Source organism: Lissotriton vulgaris, chromosome 2_1 (assembly GCF_964263255.1).
Source record: "Lissotriton vulgaris chromosome 2_1, aLisVul1.2, whole genome shotgun sequence".
NCBI classification, from domain to species: domain Eukaryota; kingdom Metazoa; phylum Chordata; class Amphibia; order Caudata; family Salamandridae; genus Lissotriton; species Lissotriton vulgaris.
In genome coordinates, this window is record NC_141687.1 from 1,000,375,772 (window position 1) to 1,000,390,029 (window position 14,258).

Below are 14,258 nucleotides of genomic sequence, written 5' to 3' on the forward strand. Positions count from 1 at the left end.
GAGTGATGCAATGTGTGAGGTCATGAGCAGTGCACTGCGGGATGTAAGTTATAGTTAGTTGTGTGTGTAAAATCTGAGTCTAACTATAATGTTCCTGCAACCTTTGGTTTTTTCTGTGAATTTCTAAGAGTTTTTAAAATGTGATTTTCTAGCTGTAACCTGTGATATTCGAGAATGGGTATGTGAGTGGCTGTATGTGTTGGTGAGTGGCTGTTAGTGGCTATATGAGTGTGTGAGTGGGTGTTTGATTGCCTGCATGGGTCTATGTCTGGCTGTGTAGTGGTTTTGTGGGTGTATGAGTGGGTGTGTGAGTAGCTGTTTTGTTGAGTGTAAATGGCTGTCTAACCCCTGATGCATGGTACTTGGCAGGGATGCAACAGTCATAGCTGCCAAGTTTCCAGATTGCAAATGTGGGACATTTTCATTGTTTTAGTGTACTTATGTTTTTTAAGTTGTATTCCCTGAAACCCACACTTGCTCAAAGTTACCCAATGTTCACACTGCTTATATGTGACATTCCATGTTTTTATTGTATATAGGTGCGACCACCGTTCCCTTTAAGGCGCGCGCACCTCTCCTGATGTCAGCGCGCACTGCCGTGTGCGGAGCGCGCATACAGCCAGGACAACGCGAGAGAGAGTTGAGCCACCACTTTAAAGAAGGCACTTTTAAATGCGGTGTGCGTGCCGGAGAAGTCATGACCGAGTGCAGGTAAGGAGGCTTGTGGGGTTGTGGGCATGTGGCTGCAAAGTGCGGGCAGATTGTGGACTTTTCTTTAAGTATTGATGTTAATCATAGCCCGTGAAGGGGCTCTGATTAACATCAATACTTAAACAAAAGGCCACAATCATCCCCGCGCTGTACTAACAAAAGAGTAGAGCCACTTTCAAAACAAAGTGTGTACTTTAGTGTTCGAAAACACCCTTAAGTTCTTACAATCAAAATCTATGTTACTCTTCCGCTCTGGTGGTCTGTCGCAGGTTTTCTGCCATTGCAATGAATGGCAATGCAGCTCTTTGGTAGTTAATAGCTCACTGTTCTATATTAGGATTTAAACGTATTCACTGCAAGTAAAAAAAAGGGGCTTTCTGACAGAAGCAGTAATGCACTGACCTATTTACATTGCATGTAGTTTGTGATCTTCATGGTTCACCAGCTTTTCATCAGGCATTTTAACCTCCTCGGCTACTTGATAATGAGTCAACTTCCACTAGACAAAACTTAGATCAATTTGCAGCAGGTCCGTCATTCTTCAGAGTTATCTTGACATAGTTATGGTTGCCTGAAAATTGCTAGAACCTAGTTATCACATTTTTTGCACGCCACTGCATCATCTTCAGGTGGGATCTTTTGATGGATTGTGTGCTGCTCAGTCCTCCTGTGAATTTCCTTGTTCACCCACCTCAACCATTTGCGCAGTTTGAATGCCAGGGAAAGGCTGCATCACAGAAGGTGTAACACAAAATACAGATTTATAGACCAGTTTAAGATAATGGATGCTAATAATGAAACACATGGGCACACGCCTGTTTGTCCTAGACCGGAATCCCAGGTAATTATTTGGACATTTTTCCTATTGGGGTCTCTAGACCGGGCGCATTCACAGCTTGTAATTCTTCAAGCATTTGCTGACTATCTTGTCTTCAATTGCAGGTTTCCAGTCTGTAAGGTATTTGGATATGAGTGGTCAGGTGCGAGTACCCACAAAGGTAATTCTGTTTACGTTCCTCATTGGGTTGGGGGTTGCTGGGTAAATAGGTTCACAATCTGCACCCCTTTTTTTTTGTAGGTTCGTGAGACTGTACTATGAATACAATTGCACAGGCAGACGCGAGTACAGGCAGAACAAACAGGTAAATGTTTGGTAGAGTTAAAGTAGTGCATGTTCTGTTGCAGGTTTCACAGACATTACCCCACACATTTAAACGGGTGTACGTGAGTACAAGCAAAGGAGGTATTTGTTTGGTTGAGTTGAACTGTGGTGCATCTTGTACATTGTAGTATAATATACTCACCCATGTTTTCTTCTGTTGCAGGTTTCACAGCCAGAACCCCATACATTTAAACAGGCATACGCAAGTTCAAGCGGAAGAGGTAATTGTTTGGTAGAGTTAACCTGTGGTGCATCTTGTACATTGTAGTATAATATACTTACCCATGTTTTCTTCTGTTGCAGGTTTTGCAGACAGTACCACACACATTTAAACTGGCGTACACGGTTCAAGCAGAAGAGGTAATAGTTTGGTAGGGTTAAACTGTAGTGCATCTTGTACATTGTAGTATAATATACTTACACATGTTTTCTTCTGTTGCAGGTTTCGCAGCCAGAACCCCATACATTTAAACGGGCGTACGTGAGTACAAGCAGAAGAGGAAGTCCAAGCTGGATGAAATTGCATCAGTCACTGAATGTGAAGTGGTCTCTTTTCGACCACTGAATGAAGTCGGTGGCTTTCAAGGCATTTTGCTGTTAGAGCACTAATTCGTAATTACGAGGCTGTTCTTAAGTACTTTGAGCACGAGAAAGTTGAGGAGAATGATCCAGTTGCTAAATATTGTTACAAATCGCTTTCAAACTCCAAGGGCCATATGTATCACGATACCAATTAGTGATTCTGTAATAGCGATTTTTAAGAAATCGCTATTTCAGAATCGCTAATTGGTATGTTTCAAGAAAACCGCAATTTTTTAGGGATTTCTTGATATTCCTTAATTGCAAATTCGCAAATTGCAAATTCGCAATTAAGGAATACTTTCCCATTCATTTCTATGGGCCTCCTGGCCCATAGGAAGGAATGGGAATTTATTCTCAATTTGCGATTCGCAATTTGCTAATCGCAAATTGAGAATAATTCCAAGGGTGCAGGGGTGTCCAAAGGACACCCTGTTGCACCCCTGAAATAAGTATGGGTGCACATGGCATTTAGAAAAATGCAAAAATGGGCATTTTTCAAGAAATTCGCAAATTACCTCCAACTTGAAGTTGATGGTAATTTGCGATTCCTTAGGGACAATTAGCAATTTTTTGTAGCTTCATACATTGCATTTAAGAAATCGCAAAATTTGCGATTCCTTAAATGCAATTGCAAAATAAGGAATCGCAAATTTTGCGATTCCTTATTTTGCACCAGATTTTCATTCATACATCCCATTTAGCAAATTCACATTCGCAAAGGCCAAATTTCTGCGAATTTCGGCCTTTGCGAATGCGAATTTGTATGATACATATGGCCCCAAATACCATATTTCACTTGCAGTACTTAATGACATTCTTGGTGAATTTGCATCTTTGTGCAAACTATTCCAAAAAAGTTCTTTAACTACTGTTGAAGCTCTACAGTATACAAGAGCAAAGTTTGGCCAAGTTAAGCAACAGTATTTGGGGGACACTGTCTTTTGGAGCAGCAATGTAAGCGATCTGATGGTGTTGTACAAGGAAAGGCAAGAGGTTGACAGTGGGCCTATTTTGTCTTTTGTTTCCCTTCTTTGTGAGCACAAGCAAAAAAGGTTCCCTGAAGATGAGCTGAAAGAATGGGCAAGTTTTGAAATCCAGGCAATAGCAACATAATCACATTTTAATTTTGGGACTGAGAATATACAAAGACTAGTAAAAAAAAATGTCTCGGTCCTAGGTGATTGTGAAACACCAGAAGATGTTGTTCGACAATACAGAGACTACAAATATGTGGTGGCAGAACTTGTAAAGGGTGGGTTATTTACCACCTTTCAAGACATGGTGAATTTCACTGTACGCAATGCTGCTCAGTATAGTGTGGTGTCTCAGCTTGTTGATTTCTGCGCAACGTTTCCAGCATCTAGTGCAGATTGTGAATGAGAATTCAGCCTCATGAATACTATGAAGAGTAAATTGAGGAATGGACTAGAGCTGAAGCATTTGGATATGATGATGAGGACAGAGGCCTACCTCCTGAATGGGAAAGTTGACCTAGATAGAGTTTTTCAGCACTGGAAAAATGGCTAGGATCGCAGTAAGAAACAACCCTGTCACCCCTCTAGTGATGCCACTTGACATGTCTGAAAGGCCTTCTCCCTTATTGTTTATATGTGATATTGTATAGGCTCTCAACATTTCCCCACCCAGTGAACAGTGCTCCAGTTAAGAATATTTATTAAAATCTTATGATGGTAAAACTGTTGAAGTCTTGTGCTTTTATAAACTTGAAGTGTACTTGCCTGTGTAACCAATTCATGTCATAGCGTGTTTATCCAATTTGCAAACTGCGCTGAAGACCCTTATTGTGGCGCTGTATGTGTGAAAATGCACCATCTTTTCATTTTTTAAAGTAAACATTTTGAGTGACATTTGGCGCAGGGCACATTCGTGGTCTGGTTCCTGGTGCACATAGCCATGGTTGCCACGTACAGAGACCCTCCACTGCCGCACACAGAGGAAACATTGGGTGAGACATTTGGTTTCCCTCACTTTGAGTGACACTTTTCCAATAGTAGAACTTGGTAAAGATAAATAGACCAATAATAATCGCATCATGCATAAAATATAAAAGTTATGAAACTTTCAACCTAAGGAGGAGTGAGCAGCGATTATTGGAGGGTGCAATAACCTCTGACATATTTGATTAATAACAGTGCCACAATTAGGCTGTTACTATCTTTCTATTAAACAATACAACAATTTCCCTCTGATTTACAGCTATTTAAAAAGATGTTCAGAAATAGATCATTCAGACCAATATATGAAAGTTGACATGGAAGAATGGCACCTGCTATGCTTCTTTTTTAACTCCAAGAAAAAGTAAGATTGTAATTTTATTGAAGTTGTTTTGAATTTGCGATTCGCTCTGATAAGTATTTTCCGGTTCCAAAAATGTTTTTTAATAACACATAAAGACATTTATAGACAATAAAAAAAATGATGTTTGTGGTCAATGGTTTATTAAAATAATTTTAAAAATGTATATTCTAATGAAAAATATTTTAGAAGATTTTTTTAATACAATTCCTTGTGACTGAGCACCAAGGGATTTCTTTGGTTAGACTACCTTTCATGAATCTTTTCAGGAAATTCCCAACCAAATTTTTTCTCCGTAGGGTGTAGCTGTGGTTTTTTACATCTACCCATTGAACCTCCTGGTTTGTTTTTATTTTAGTGTTATTTTTTGCCTACTTTTTTAATTGGAGACTGTAACTCCAGAAGAGCACCAGTAGCACAGTGACCAGAACGTATCCTCTAAAGATGTACCCATGAAAAGAGACTCTATTACTTGTTAGTTCTTCATAATTCCTTCAGGTGACAAGAAAGTTGTCGCCAAGCAAGTAAAGTGAACACTGTGCAGCAAAATCCTCCAAACAGGAACAATAAAAAAATATAGTCATGGTCCCACCAGTATGGTGAAACATTGAAAAACATTCCACCCATGTCATCTTTTGAGAGTTAAAAGAGAGGAAGATGCGCCGCATACATCTCAGTCTAGTGCAGCACAGATAGAACCAGGAGATGCACTAACAACAGAAGTTGGTGAACACCTAAGAAGCACCTGATTTAGCTGGCATTGGAACATTTTGCTTGAAATGCAAGAGGGTTTTGACAGTCAAAGACCTAGTGGTCCGCCTCCTCGGCAAGCGTCCTAGGGTTAGTTAACTTGCTATCAATAAGGTGCTGGTGAAAACAGTTAGCAGACAAGTGCTCCCTTGCAACCAAATCATAGAGCGCTTCAAACAAAAATATTCGCTTTGCTACTCTTCACCCAACCATCCATAGCTCTGCAAAAGAAAGATACATATTCTACCCAAGTGGTTGCGTCCAGCTTCTTACTATTTCTGAACCTCTGTCTATAGAGTTCTGGGGTCAAACAATGCCTTTTCATCAGGGCTTCCGTCATGTGGGTATAAGACATCCTATTCTCACTGGGTAGGCCTAGCAAAGTATCCCTCCCCTCACTCACAAAGCCGCCCCACAACCCCGCTCCCCAATCCTTCTCAGGGACCCGGTGGGTCAACATTGCTATCTCATAGGCTGCAAACCACTGCCCAATATCTTCATGCTTGTGGAAATCTTTGATGACGTTTTGGGAATATATACCCTGCCTTCTAAAGGCACAGATGGTGCGCTGCCACCAGAGGGATTGATCTATATCCCCTTTGCCTTGATCTCTAACTCCCTCAACAACTTCTCATGTTCCATTCTAATTCTCTCTCTCTCCAAGGACAGTCTATTATTCTCTATTTCCCTCTGACCCTCCATCTTAAGCTTAGCCATCTCTAGCGTGTGTGCCTTATTTCTCTCCCTTTCTTCTAGAACTCTGGGGGACAGGTCTTTGGAAGAGGTACTACTGCCAGGTGGGGACGGTATCCCTCCCCTGGCTGGAGACACTGGCCCATCCAGCTGCCCATCTGCATCTCCAATTTGCTCCACCACCAACTCAGGGGCATTTCTTGCTTCTACGGAGGCCCACAGTGACTTTTGATAGTTATCCTTTTTTGAAATGTCTAACGTAGCAACTTTCAATTTCTTGCAGAGATGCTTGAGCTGTTTCAAAGTGGAGGCTTCCAACTTCTCTTCCTCAAAATCTAGATCCATTGATGCAAGAGATGCTGGTCTACTCGTGGCAGTAAGAATTGGCAGTTCTCAGGAAAAAAAACAGTCCAAGGAAAAAAAATGATTCTACCAAAAAAAGTATGTGGTCGCATTTGGTCTGCACTGACTAGTTCTGTACACAACAATTACTGTATATGAGTCACAAATGCAGGTCCAAATCCTCACCGCTGACCACCAGTGTTAGAACTGGGGGTCTCTAGTTGGCAAAGGTATACATCTTTGAACAAATAGGGACCCTTGCTTCTAAGTCAGGGAAAGGGGATTACACTACTGGATAACTCCTGCTCACCCCCTTGGTAGCTTGGCACGAGCAGAGAGGCTTATCTCAGAAGCAGTGCATTAAGCATTTGTGAACACATACCGTAATACAGTAAAAACACTACAGATGGACACAACACAGGTTTTATAAAAATAAGTATTCTTTATATAGACTTAACACAGAACCACAAACGACAAAAATCCACAATACTGTACTTAAAATAGACTTAAAGATGGTAGAAGTTACTTAGTTCAAGTACCTGGATTTGTAACGCAAAACAAACAAATGGCTTGCAGAGTTGGGGATGCGTCGGTTCCTTGCTTCTGAGGAGATGATGCGTCGCTCCTCAATGCTTGCACAGAGAGGGTCCTTAATGGAGATGAGGTGATGCGTAGATTCTCATACTGTGGCCCAGTTACGATGCGGCAAGATGGTGCCTCGATGCTACTATCCGGTGCGATGCGATAAGATGGTGCCCTTGATGCAACGACGTGAAGACAATGCATGCACTCCCGGCGGCCGTGCAACAAACTCTGTAGCTTTGGAGCCACAACAGGCCCTGCGACAAGCTTCTCAGGTGATATGAAGGCGACCTTGCGATGGCGACACGCTTCTCCTGTGGTGCGTCGGGTAACAGCTTTGGCGAAGGCACGGTTGTCTGGTGATGCGGCGGCGTCTACACGCTTCTCCGGCGATGCGACGGCAACAGTTGCGACTGCAACACGCTTCTTCTCGATGCTTCACGCTTCCAGCTCAAAGTGACACGCAGGCTTCTGCAGACAGAATTCCCAGCAAGGAAGCTCTGAGAGGAGCTGGTGGTGAAGTCTTTTGTCCCTGAAACTTCAGCAGGAGGCAAGTACCAGTTCAAGCTCTTTGAGTAATATTCTGCAAGATGATGAAAGTTATTTGAAAGTTCCTTCTCCTTTCTTTGGCAATAAAGAAACCACTGCAGGGCAACCCCGCAACACAGCACTCTGGCAGGGGAGCAGTCTAAACTCCTGCAGATTCCTTGGTTCTTCTCCTTGGCAAAGGTGTGTCTTGTTGTTCCAGAAGTGATCTAAAGTTTTGGGGTTTGGGTCCCCATATTTATACTCATATTCTCTTTGTTCTCTGAAGGCAGCAAGGCCTTTCCCTAGTCCAAACAGTTCTGGTCAGTCCTGGAGCACTTTGTTGACAAGACTCCTTCTTTCCTGTCACAGTGTAGGCCAGGGACATCAGACACACCACAGAAGGTGGAGCCAGCATTGTGGAGGGAATGCACAGCCCTATTCAGGTCCCAGGTGCAACTCCTCCCACCCATCTACATTCAGATCTCTCTATTCAACCCTGTGCTGACTCACCCTGTCTCCTGGAATCCCCCAGCCCCTGTCACTCAAACTCCAGACAAGGAATACACAACCTACCAGAGGCAGGCTTGGGTAGTTAGGCAAGAAAATACCTACTTTCTAAAAGTGGTATTTTCAAACATAGAATGTTAAAACCAACTTTACTAAAATTTGTATTTTATCATTCTGATTTCAGGCATACTAAATTCGAATTTCTACCATGTTCCCTGGGTCAGTTAGGCATTTGATCTACAAGCCCTGGGCATACATGGTGCACTGTACTAAGGTCTGACAAGGAATCAAATAACCCAATCATGGAGCCACTAATCAATACATCAATTTAACGTAGGGAGCACTTGCCCTGTGGCACTGAATAGCAGTGGCACAGTGCCCAAAGCATCTAACCAGCAAAACAGATCAAAAACAGAGGAGGCAATCAGTAAAAATGGAAGGGAGACTCACACCAATGATACCAGGTCTAACAATGACTAATTAATTTTCATATAAAGGCTCATATGACGTGTACATATTAATGACTGATATATGTTTGTATTTTAAAAGGTGGGCACTGCTTACGCCAGCTAAATTCGATAGGCCTAGCTTTCGTTTCTCCCTGTTTGCCCTATACAAAAGTGTTAATTGGAGTTATATGTCCATGGAAAAGTTTTGTTCACGTCTCTGTTGCAGGAAATTGTCCTCCTTAGTTAGAATAATGTCTTTGTTTTAGAAGTAAGACAGACTAGGGAGGAGACGATGTCTTTGAATGAGCGGGCTGATAATGAAGGAGGATATCTTTAATGTCTGGAAAGGCCTGGGAACCAAGGTCACGTAGAAAGAACCTGGACATACTATTGCTTCATGGAAAGTTACCGACAAGGTGGTGTTCAACTGGATGAAATACTCATGTGAAGTATTTGGGGTGTGATTTTTGTATTAAGGTTAGGGATAGAGCTCGGAGGGAAATACTTCTGCCTTACCTGGCGAGGGAAGAGCATCCTAGAACGAGCTCTGTAGCTTAAGCTACTTCACCCATTTAACATGAGTGTGCTTCTTGGGAAGTTTTCACGGGCTGACACCTACCAGGGCTTGCCTGGGAAATGCTAAGTTGGGATGCCATGATAAAAGTGAACAGCAAAACAAACAAGATGATGGACGGAATGTTGCACAATGGCAAAACATTCACCCCCAGTCACAGATCTGGGTTTAATCCATCGTTATTTTGCTCACCAAGCCACCCCAGTTCAGACATGGCCATATGCAAATCAGTCTTGACCCTGTGCCTCATGGGAGCAGTCCAGCCCGAACTGCCAAGCCATGTCTTTCCTGGACCAGAATCAAGCATCCTAGGACCGTTTTCTGGCTATCAGCCGTCTTCAGCCAGGATAGCTTGACTCCAGTGGCGTAGTGAGCACGGGACCCACGTCTGGGCATACCCTTCCCACATAGGGTGAACAGCAAAACAAACAAGATGATGGGCGGAATGTTGCACAGATAGAGGTAGCATTGGGACAGATATTGTCATGTCTATTATCCATATATTTTGGAATTGGCTATTCTGTGCATGTTGCACCGTTTAAATATTGTTCGTAGATTTAGATTTGTATTAGTGCCCATATATTTTTACAATCTCGTATTGAGGTGTTTATATGCCCAACTAAATTTGGCTGTAATAAAATGACATTAATTGGATTAGGAGTCTGTGGCCCTTTGGGTCATGGGAAATGGTAAAGTAATTGGCTAATGATTTTTCCCGCCTCCACACTTGCAAGCAAGCTAAAAGGTCATAGGCCTGGGGTTCCAGAGTAAACCCATAAAGTAGAACCCGGCTCCTTCCCACACATACTTTGCAGATTAACTCCTGTCTCAGAAATATGGTTAACAGCATACAAAAGTCCAGACAAATCACTTTCAAATAACAGGTGGAATATATATTGAGTATTAAGACGAAATTTAGGGTCCTCGGAATATAATCTTGTGGATGTTTACTCAGCTGCTGGTATTTCCACAGGATGGTCATCACACCTTCCACCTAATCCAGTTGGAACTATCTGTGGAAAACAGCGAGCTTCTAAACTTTTCTCCCAGACACTCAATAAAGCTCCTTTAGCTTGTTTCAACTGGGTTAGTACAATTGCATCTCCCATACCTTCTTTGGAATATAGTGGATGGATACTTAGTACTCATATATTTGTTCAGAGTTAATTCTATCCACTTTTCAAACTGTACACTTGAAGGTAAGATTTCTCCCTCCATGCAACTTCTATCTGTGCGAACATCTACATATTTGTAATACACATTATTTTGTTAGGTAGGATGTAGCTTTCTTCACCTTATTCACATACTTTAGTTCTTGCCAGATTGTTTTTTTTTTTGTGGGCACACCATTAACTAGAATAATAAGTGGTGTATATATATATATCTCTCTGTAAACCCACAGTTTCAATATTACATATAAAATCTAATTTAGTACACAACTCTACCTTTAACGCCTTTCTGTAGCTCAGTGGCCTGTAGTTTTCCAGTCTTTGGTTTCACACAAACTATTGCTTGCAATGGGTGTATAGATCGTACCAGTATTGTTTCATAAACATTTAGATGACAACGTTCCCTTGGAATTCAAACTAAATCTAACTTATTATGTATTGTTCTTGCAGGAATGTTGTTTAACTTTTCATAGCATAGCAACAAACCGAACAGTTACTCCGCGAATAAATACACAGCAAATTCTAGCAACTTATCTGTTTTCTTCCTCAATTTTTGAGAACAAATCTACATTTTGAATTTGACATTTGTACTGAGTGCAAACTTGTTCAACCTCTGATAACATACCGTACAAATGTGCCTTGTTTAAGCACCCTAAACACAAAACAGGAGTCTTTTCATAGCAAAGTTTTCTAACTACATTTTTCATCTTTGAATGAGCAACAGCCGTCATTCAAAAATGGTGAAAAGTGCATCTGAACACTTTCTTGGGTAGATATGCCAATGAGTGTCTTTGCAAATTAGTCCATTTTCTCACTTTGCATGGATCTAAACCTTGCAAGGTGGCAATTTTCTTTTTCACATTTTTACTTGGAAATGTTCTTAGAAAATCTCATAATATATAAATTGTTTCCTTGCTAACACTACAAATGCTACTGCAGTCCAATTTATACAGAAGAGCCGACACCGTCTTTGTTCCTCTTCACCTATCTCCTCCTGAACATTTCTACCAACCATTTCCTCTTTTGCAATAAAATGCCATATTTTACCTCGTGGAATCGTCCAGTTGTTTCAACTGCATGCAATAATGTGTGCTCTTGTAAGTAGCGTTCTTCATTAAAGAAACCCTCAGTACTAGATGTATTTGTTCCACTCTTCTTTGAAAATTTGCATAATAGTTACTTTATTAATAACCCTTTTTTGGCTTTTTTCTTCATAGACAACACTGTTTTATTCAGTCTTCTAATTATGTTTAGAAGTAAGATAAATACTTTATGCTTCAAAGCAAATGCTGTATCTACTTCACTTTCTATATTTTTTTGTTCAATGCTGCTGTTCTTCTCTTATACTGCTTTATATTCCTTTACAAATTATGTATTACCCTACTTCTAAACATTCTTCATCTTATACCACTGAATTGTTTCTGCCTTGCTGTCAAATGCGTTGCGACACATGGGTCAACTCAAAGAAAGTCGCTGGGACCTGGGTAATAAGTCTTTGTATTAAGAGGGGTCCCAAAACGGGAGAGTAGATAAAAGAGAAAATTCAAAAGAGTCAAAGGAAATCTGTACAGTTTAGAGTACAATGTTATTTATTCACAGAGTACTCCACCATCTATTTGGTATACATTGCATGTAAACTATTTATTGGTAGAAAATTGTGCCCAAAGAGAGGAAGGGTGGGGGTTGGGAGGGAGTGAAGTGAAAGAAATTGGTGTAGGATAAGGAAATGGGTGCAGGTCAAAAATACATTATTTACAAATACAACACTTTAATGGCTTCCTGTGGGAGCCAAACATTAGTGCCACAAATGGTCATAGGGTTTATATAACCAGGCTTCAGAGGTAAGCTGTGTAAATCTTGCTAGGGGTAGAAGCTGGTACAGGGGGGTTTGTTGTCTACGTTTCGACCCTGGACGGCGTAGAGTATTTGTTCCCTTACAAAACGGGTCCTCTTCAGGACGATGGGGGCAGAGGGATGGGCTGATTTCCTAGAGGGTGGCATAAAAACACGAGTAAAAGATGGGTCTAGATGAGATCCCAGAAAGACAGGGGATATATACTTAAATTATACACAGAGGATCATAAGGACCAAGTGAAAACACTTGTCTGCCAACCGGCTTATCGTAAAGTTCAGAGAACTTGTCAATATTAACAATGGTTAAGAAGAGAAAAGGAACCAAATCATAAGTAGTTCATGAAAGGGCCCGGTTTGGGAGGCAACACTTACTGCATATAAATAAACAGACTACACATTTGCATTTAGGACCTCAAGAAAATCGTGCAGGCACATGAAGGGGCGTGTCTCCTGTAGGAGAAAACAAGCGTCGTATTATCGGCGCGACCGGACGGAATCTTACATACGGCATTAAACCAAAAGATAAATTAAATTGAATTAAAAGTACCCTTGAAAGTAGGGACAAAACATCAGGCTGTGACGTGGGCTGGGTGCATCGCCGGTGGCTGTAAAGTAAACAATAGTGAAAACGGTGTACGTTACAAAATTGTCTCTAACAACAATTTGTTTCCGGGCCACGTGGTTACCTGGCAATAATACAGATGATTAAGCGGGAGTATCCGCCTTCCGCGGTTTGGATACACCTCCGAGTGGGCGACGAGCTAAAAATGGTGTCTTTGCCGCCAGTGGCTGAAAATAAATAAATAAAAGTCCAAAGATAAGGACCAGTCTTGAAGTATCTGGGCAGTGTCAAAAATTCATAATAATGAGTGAGTGTGCGGGGTCCCGAGGTTACCTGACAAAGTAGCTGATCGCATCAGCGGAAATATGAGAGGCTCACGATCTCACGTCAAAGTGTGGCGACAGAGGGGCGAAATAGTCAGGAGGTTAAATACGTGCTGTGAGGGCGCGTATGACGTCATGCTTAAAAATATTGAAAAGACTCAAGTCTAAGACAAAACATGTCGGGTCAGGATAGTGAAAATTAATGAAAAACATCATTGTGAGCGCAGTAATGGTCGGAGTGCATATTGAATCACACCCGGCTAAATCATACTAAAGGGAAAAATACTAAAAGGAATAATAACTAAAACCCGCTCGGTCATACGCCTAATTGTCTCAGTATAGCCCCACAGTGCGCACCTGCCACGCATGGTAGTGAGGCACCAAAAAACATGATTTTTTACTTACAGACAAAAACTGAATTAGTGAAAGAGGTATATATATGTACATGTATTTATCACTCATTAGACTCACCGTAATGCGAACCTGCCACACAGGGTGGTTAAAGGCGCTAAAGAGTTGAGCACATGTTACCACATAAAGACATTCAATTATTCGAGCATGCTAGCCTGCCAATGCAGTGTGGTCAAAAATTGTTCTAGTACTGTTCTGGAAAAGAGACAGAAACAAAGAGGTTAAAAGCCAAACCCCACTTTGTGTACCATTCATACATGAAGGTATAGACATGTACGCGTCTGACAGTGCCATGGTGAGACAGAGAATAGAATTATAGTATTGCAAGTTGTGCAAAGCTGCTGTCTGATTTGTTTAACCCACTGCGGACTGAGTAAAAAAAAGTGATCCACTTGAGTTCTCGAATGTTAAGTAAAAGGTCTATGTTGCCTCATCTATGACCAAGGGACACATGCTCAAGGACAATCCATTTTAAACATTCCGGGGAGTGCCCAACTTTCAGAAAATATTCCACCATTGGGGCACCCGTTACTTCACATCTAATGTGACTGCAGTGTTGCAGGATCCTCATTTTTATCTTCTGCTGGGTTTGGCTGACATAGATCAAATCGCATGGGCAGATAATACAGTATATGACATCAGATGTGATGCAGTTTGTATGGGATTTGAGTGGGACTTTGTGGTGTCTGAAATGAAACTCCTTGGTTTGGATACTGCAAGCGCAAGCTTTGCAGTTGCCACAT